We start from the raw sequence: 6,885 nt of genomic DNA, 5'->3' as shown, positions 1-6,885 counted from the left end.
AATTATTGCTATTCTTCTGTATCAACAATGCTTTGTTTATTGTATCTTCAAAATTTAATTATTTCGACTAATCAAATTGTCAACATTGCTACAAATGCTGTCAGGCGAATCGACCAACACAGTCCTTTTTGCTGCGAACTTTTGTTTGCATCGCTCCTGAAAATGACTAAACCACATTTGCTCACGCATTCAAATATGCCGAATTAGCTAAAATTGTTGTTGCTTAAAGAGGTTATCTTTTGTCATTGTGTGCGAGATGAGTGTTACATTGGCAACATCGTTACACAAAAGAAGCAGAAACAAAGGCGGGTGGCTCGATCCTTACCCTATCATTAGATATTTCGTGCACGTGCCACGATTATAGAAACATATGTATGTTCGTTTGTCTGATGCGTACCATCAACACATTGAGGCGAAATGTCAAAACTTTCAAATGACTATGGCCTGCTCTAATTGTAACAATTTATGTCCAATGTTCTACTCTGAATACACATTGTGTTGTATGGGTGATTTTCCTGTAAACAATATATGAAAAAATAAACATTTATTTGATTTAAGATTCTATTTTTTATATCAGTGTTTTTAGAGGAAGTATTTTCGAATACATTGACTTACAATAATAAATGCTAATTAAAATAGTGCACATCTTAAATACCTGTAACAGTGTTTGTACAAATATGTATTTATGTAGATTAGGGTAATAACTTTTTTGCAAATATGGTAAAAATATTAAGAAATGCATTATCACTTTTTCCCTATGGTCCAAAAGTTTCCGCGCTGATAGCATGTAAGTTTTCCATTGCATTTTTTTCCTTCAATTTTTTCATTGCGAAAGAAAATCGTTCGTAAATAAGATATTTTCCTATTGGAATTGAATACGACATTCAATATCAGACCATTTGACATTAGTATAATACAGAATTATCGCTAAATCGCGATATTTTGAGCGTTTACTTTAATTTAAATGAAATGTGTACGAGTATGTACACATATTGCTCAAATTATCCAAGGATCTTTAGAAATAGCTTTAGGTGCAAAAACATTTTCATCGAATCGACATGGTATTGGCGTGGTATTATATTGGTTATAGCCTTAATAATCACTGTAGGCAAGAGCATAGACTGGTAATGGCAGGAAACGGGGTACACGTTTCTAACTCATATAAATATCCATATTGAAGTTTTGAACTCTACCTATTATATTTTGTCTATACATGGTAGGAGGAATTTGGGATTGGAAGCGTATATATAGTAGTAATTCTTAAAAACACATTCTACTCAATCAAGTTAAAAATACTGCAACAGTTGTAACATTTTTAAGGTAATCTTGTGCAAACAATTTAAATTGAAAGTACAGCCCCAAACGCCAAAACCCCTAGTTAGGTTTTGTTGTGTCAGATCCAGTTTTGATTTAATGGTTCCATGTAAACATGCTCAGGGTTATATCTCTGAAATCAATGCGAATCTTCTTCTGACCTCAGAAGCAAATTTGTAGACAAGGGCAAAAATAAAATATTTAGAGCAATAATGAACTCGAAAAACTTAATTTATTGCCTCAAATTTTATAATATATCTAAAAAATCCATAATTTGTACACATTTCGCACATATCTCCAAAATTGTTAAATTTTTCTTGATATTTTCTTTTCGGAACAAGGCAAATTGAACAGGAAGTGGAATCGACAAATATTGAATATGTTATGACAAAATTGTCTTTATGTTTATCTATATATGTATATAAAATTGAAATTTGTTAGTCTGTTTGTTTGTTTGTGCCTTATGGACTCGAAAACCGCTGAACAGATCTTACTGAAATGTTTAGGGTACATTGCTACATGGCCTGGAATGAAAATAGGCTATATCATTTTTTGAAATTTCGCGTTGATCTGGAGATATAGCATCAAAACCGGAGGTACCTCCAAAAAAATTAGATTTTGTATGAAAATATCTTTAGAACTGTTACAGATACAATCTCCAAATTCTGTATGCGTGACGGACTTTGATGTAGAAATAAATTTACCAAATTATATTCAAATCGGTTCAGATTTGGATATAGCTCCCACATACATATATTTTCGGCCGATTTCCTTATTTTATGTACCAAACATGCTATTTATGTCCAATTTCGATGAAATTTGGAATGTATGACGGAACTTGGTCTGGAAATAAACGTGCCAATTTATATCAAAATCGGTTCAGATTTGGATATAGGTCCCATACACATATATTTTCGGCCGACTTCCTTATTTTATGCACCAAACACGCTATATATGTCCAATTACGCTGAAATTTTGAATTTCTCACGGAATTTGTTCTAGAAATAAATGTGCCAGATTATAGTGAGATTGATTCAGATTTGGATATAGCTCCCATACACATATATTTTCGGCCGATTTCCTTATTTTATGCACCAAACACGCTATATATGTCCAATTTCGCTGAAATTTAGAGGGTCTGACGGAATTTGTTCTAGAAATAAACGTGCTAAATTATATAGATATCGGTTCAGATTTGGATATAGCTCCCATATATATTTTCGCCGATTTCCTGTATTTTATGCACCAAGCACGCTATATATGTCCAATTTCGCAAAAATTTGAAATGTGTAACGGAATTTGGTCTAGACACAAATGTGCCGAATTTTATCGAAATCGGTTCAGATTTGGATATGGCTCCCATATATATTTTCGGCCGATTTTCCGCATTTGATGCACCAAACACGCTATATACGTCCAATTTCGCTGAAATTTGGAATGTGTAACGGAATTTGGTCTAGGCATAAATGCGCCGAATTATATCGAAAACGGTTCAGATTTGGATATAGCTCCAATATATATTTTCGGCCGATTTTTCACATTTTATGCACCAAACATGCAGTATATGTTCGATTTCGCTGAAATTTGGAGGGTCTGACGGAATTTGTTCCAGAAATAAATTTGCTAACTTATATAGAGATCGGTTCAGATTTGAATATAGCTCCCATATATATTTTCGGCCGATTTTTTGTAGTTTATGCACCAAGCACGCTATATATGTTTAATTTCGCTGAAATTTGGAATGTGTTACAGAACTTGGTCTAGAAATAAATGTGCCAAATTATATCGAAATCGGTTCAGATTTGGATATAGCTCCTGTATATATTTTCGGCCGATATCCTGTATTTTATGAACCAAACTCGCTATTAATGTCCAATTTCTGTGAAATTTGGAATGCGTAACGGGATTTGGTCTAGACATGAATGTGCCAAATCATATCGAAATCGGTTCAGATTTGGATATTGCTCCTATCTATATTTTAGGCCGATTTTCTGTATTTGATGCTCTAAACACGCTATATGTGTCCAATGTCGCTGAAATTTGGGATGTCTGACGGAATTTGTTCTGAATATAAATGTACCAAATTCTATCGAGACCGGTTCAGATTTGGACACACTACATATGTCCAATTTCACTGAAATTTGGAAAGCGTGACGCAATTCGTTCTGGAAATAAATGGGACAAATTTTTTGGTCGATTTAATGTTTTTGTTACGTATGTTCAATTTCAATGAAATTTTGAAGACTTAGCAGTCAGTAAAAGTCATCATTATTTACAGAAGTACTTATAGTTGGGATGGAATTGACCAAGGCTACAGCTATTAAATATCATGTCTTTGAGAGACTTCTTAGGATTTATGTTTTATTATGATATATATTAGGAATACTTATAGGCGGAAAGGCTTTCGGAGGAGTTTTACCTCCTGAAACATACAAAAATACCATAGTAGCTCCATAACAACCCTGAATAGGTATATAACGCCTTCATATCTCCTATATTTATTCGTTAAAATATTAAAAACGTTAAAATAATTATGACATTCCATTATATTTTATCGTAGTCGGGGCAGCAAAGCGCACCGGGTTCAGCTAGTGTTACGTATAAAATCAAAAACGGCTGAAATGATTTTCTTGAAAATTCCAGAGAATGTACAGGGAACACCCGTCGGAAGGGGGCGGCCTATGTCCTATTTTTTTTTTTTAAACGATATTTTAGCACGCCCACGTTATATCCAAAACTACTGAACGGATTTTCCTGAAAATTTTAGAGAATGTACAGGGAGGACCCTTGCTATATATTTTGATGAACTTCGGAGGGGCGGAGAACCTCTCCTATGCCCTATTTTCTTAAAAACGCCATTTTAGCGCTACAACGATTTTCTTGAAAATTTGGCAGAATGTATAGGGATGACCAGTGGTGAAAATAGGTTAAATATTTGGTTGAATTTCGGATGGGTGCGGGGAACGCCCCCAGTCCCTATTTTTTAGAAACCATTTCTTTGTAAAACTTACGAACGTAGCCGTCAGAAAATAAATTTGCGAGGCAACGGTGTTTGAATCTCAGACCCTACGTAATTATTTGGGGCCACCCGATCACGCCCATTTTTTAAATATGTTATATCTCTGAAACTTCTGAATGTACTGGGATGGCCCTGGTAAAAATAAGCAATATATTTTGTTGAATTTCGGAGGGGCCGGGGAACCTCCACTACGCCCTATTTTAAAAAAACGCCATTTTTGTAAATCTTGCGAACGTATCGGTTTGAAAATGAATTTGCCATGGTGGTTGTATCCCCCACCCTAGGTCTTTATTTGGTACCTAAAGGCACGAGCATGCCTTTTTATACCCTACACCACACGTTACGTAAAGCTATTTTGAAGGTTTTTAGTTGGTTTTATGAATATGCAATATTGATACAAGATTGAAATTTGGAACAGAGTTGGATGTTTGGAATTGAAAATGAACCATATCAGACCACTTTCGATATAGTCCCCATACAAAAGTTGTTAACCAAATTCTCGAACAGAATTGAAACAATAACTAAAAAATCTTTCATATGAATATTAGCCATATAGGTTTACGTTTTGGTATATCCTAGAACCACATTAGCTCTTATTTGGCATTTTGTGTTCTAAATCCCGCAGAGAATTGATTTCGAAAGATTTTCTATAATTCGCGAAAATATGGATTTGGGAAATCTTTTGGTGGGAGAACCTCCATGCAAAAGGTGATGAAAATCGTGCGATACAAACTACGACTCATAGACTCCAAATCGAACTCGTAGTTCTGTTTGAGACTACGTAATAATATGGTCGAAAAATATCGCTAAAAAAGCTCGACAACATTTTAGCTGAGTCCTAAAAAAATAGGTTAAGTCGAAAAAACTCCATTTGATACCTCAATGGTTGTTGTGTTCCCGCTTATTTCTATCTTAATTGTATTTATTTACTCGATGGCATTAAAATTTTTCAAGGACTATTCCCAAAAACCAATCGCTTTTGCTTTTGGAAAACAAGTAAAAAAAGTATCAGCCGAGTTTTATCGACGGAGATGTACCCTCAGCCTGTGTGAGTCTGTAGAGAGATCCAATACTGGGCACATAACTAAAACAGAAATGCAATAAAGAAACATTAGTTGCATATTTAAAGTCGTTAAGAAAAGAATAAGAAAATGTAATTATAGCTAAACATATTTTTGTTTAATATTTATATAATAATTGTTAATAGTTCTTTTTAAGTCAATTTCCCTGATGACGACCTTCGGAAAGGGTCGAAATATTGGAAAACTAAAACTAAAATAAAAAAACAAAATCCTATTGTTTTTATTTTCTGACCTAAAGCCAAACGAATCAAGAAGTAAATATAGTCCAAAGGTCAACAATAATTCAACAAAGTCTTTTTGCTAAAAATTGTGTAGTCAGGGAGTTTCAGAACGTCGTTGTCATTTTTTGACGTATATACTTTCCGACAACTTCACGATTGTGGGCGTTGCGAATAAATGCTTATGTTGTGCTCATAATTTTGACTTCGATAAAAGCGCAAAAGTTTTGCACTTTTGTATAGAAGATACCTGAAAGAAGCGACCGATATAGTCCATTTTGGAAGCATTTATTTATATAGTTATGGTGTCAAACAGTAATTTTAGTTGATCACCGTACGATTTAGAGCTTTTGGATCATTCCTGACAAAACCATGGACTTACCCATGAAAAATAGAAAATCGCTGTAAACAAGACCGCAAGGAGTACCATTGGTCAAAATGTGCAATGGCTCCTCTAATAGCCCTTAAACTACAATTACGTTGAACTTTTATGAGGGATCTATCCGAAGATGTTGAAATTTTGTGTTGGAAGTACCTGAAGGAGTGAATCGATATAATCCATATTCGAACCTAATATGTGCCTCGAAGAAGTCGATTGGGCTTTCGAGAGTTATTGTGCGCATGATTTTGGGAAACATTTTGATGTCTTGTGGGGGAAGTGCACAAAGGAGTGGACCGATATGACTTAAAGTTTGGACAAAATATTGCGAGATCCAAAATTTGGACCAAATATGTTGATCTGTTCGAGAGTTATAATGTGCTCGAGCCAGACAGACGGACGAACTGGTCTAAATCGACACCAAAATGTTTGAAGCTGATTTCGTCCAAACATATGATTGTCTAAGACCATTATTTCGGTGAGGTCCATTTTTATCGTTAGCCTAACGGCAGAGGTTACAATATACAACACAAATTAGAGAAAATTTTAATACCATATAACCAATGTTTGAGCATTAATATCGCTTTCGGATGTTTTTAGCTACAAATTTGTTACTGATAACAAAAAATTCAGATGGGTATGCTATTTTTAGCAGATTTTATCACTTTATGATACACAACAATAAATTTTTCTCCATTATTTTCTAGTACTATATAGCAACAAGTTGATATATAATAGGTATACAAAATTTTGATTAAGGCTGTAGAACAATTTTCTAATTGGTTTTCGAGAGATACTCCACGCAAAAACCTTGATATGTCGAACATTTTGTCCAATAGACATTTAATTTTATGTACTTCTAATCCGCACAAT

The sequence above is a fragment of the Musca autumnalis genome, unplaced genomic scaffold, assembly GCF_047663935.1.
Source record: "Musca autumnalis isolate F117 unplaced genomic scaffold, ASM4766393v1 scaffold_4, whole genome shotgun sequence".
NCBI lineage: Eukaryota > Metazoa > Arthropoda > Insecta > Diptera > Muscidae > Musca > Musca autumnalis.
Note: the sequence above shows the minus strand (reverse complement) of the source record.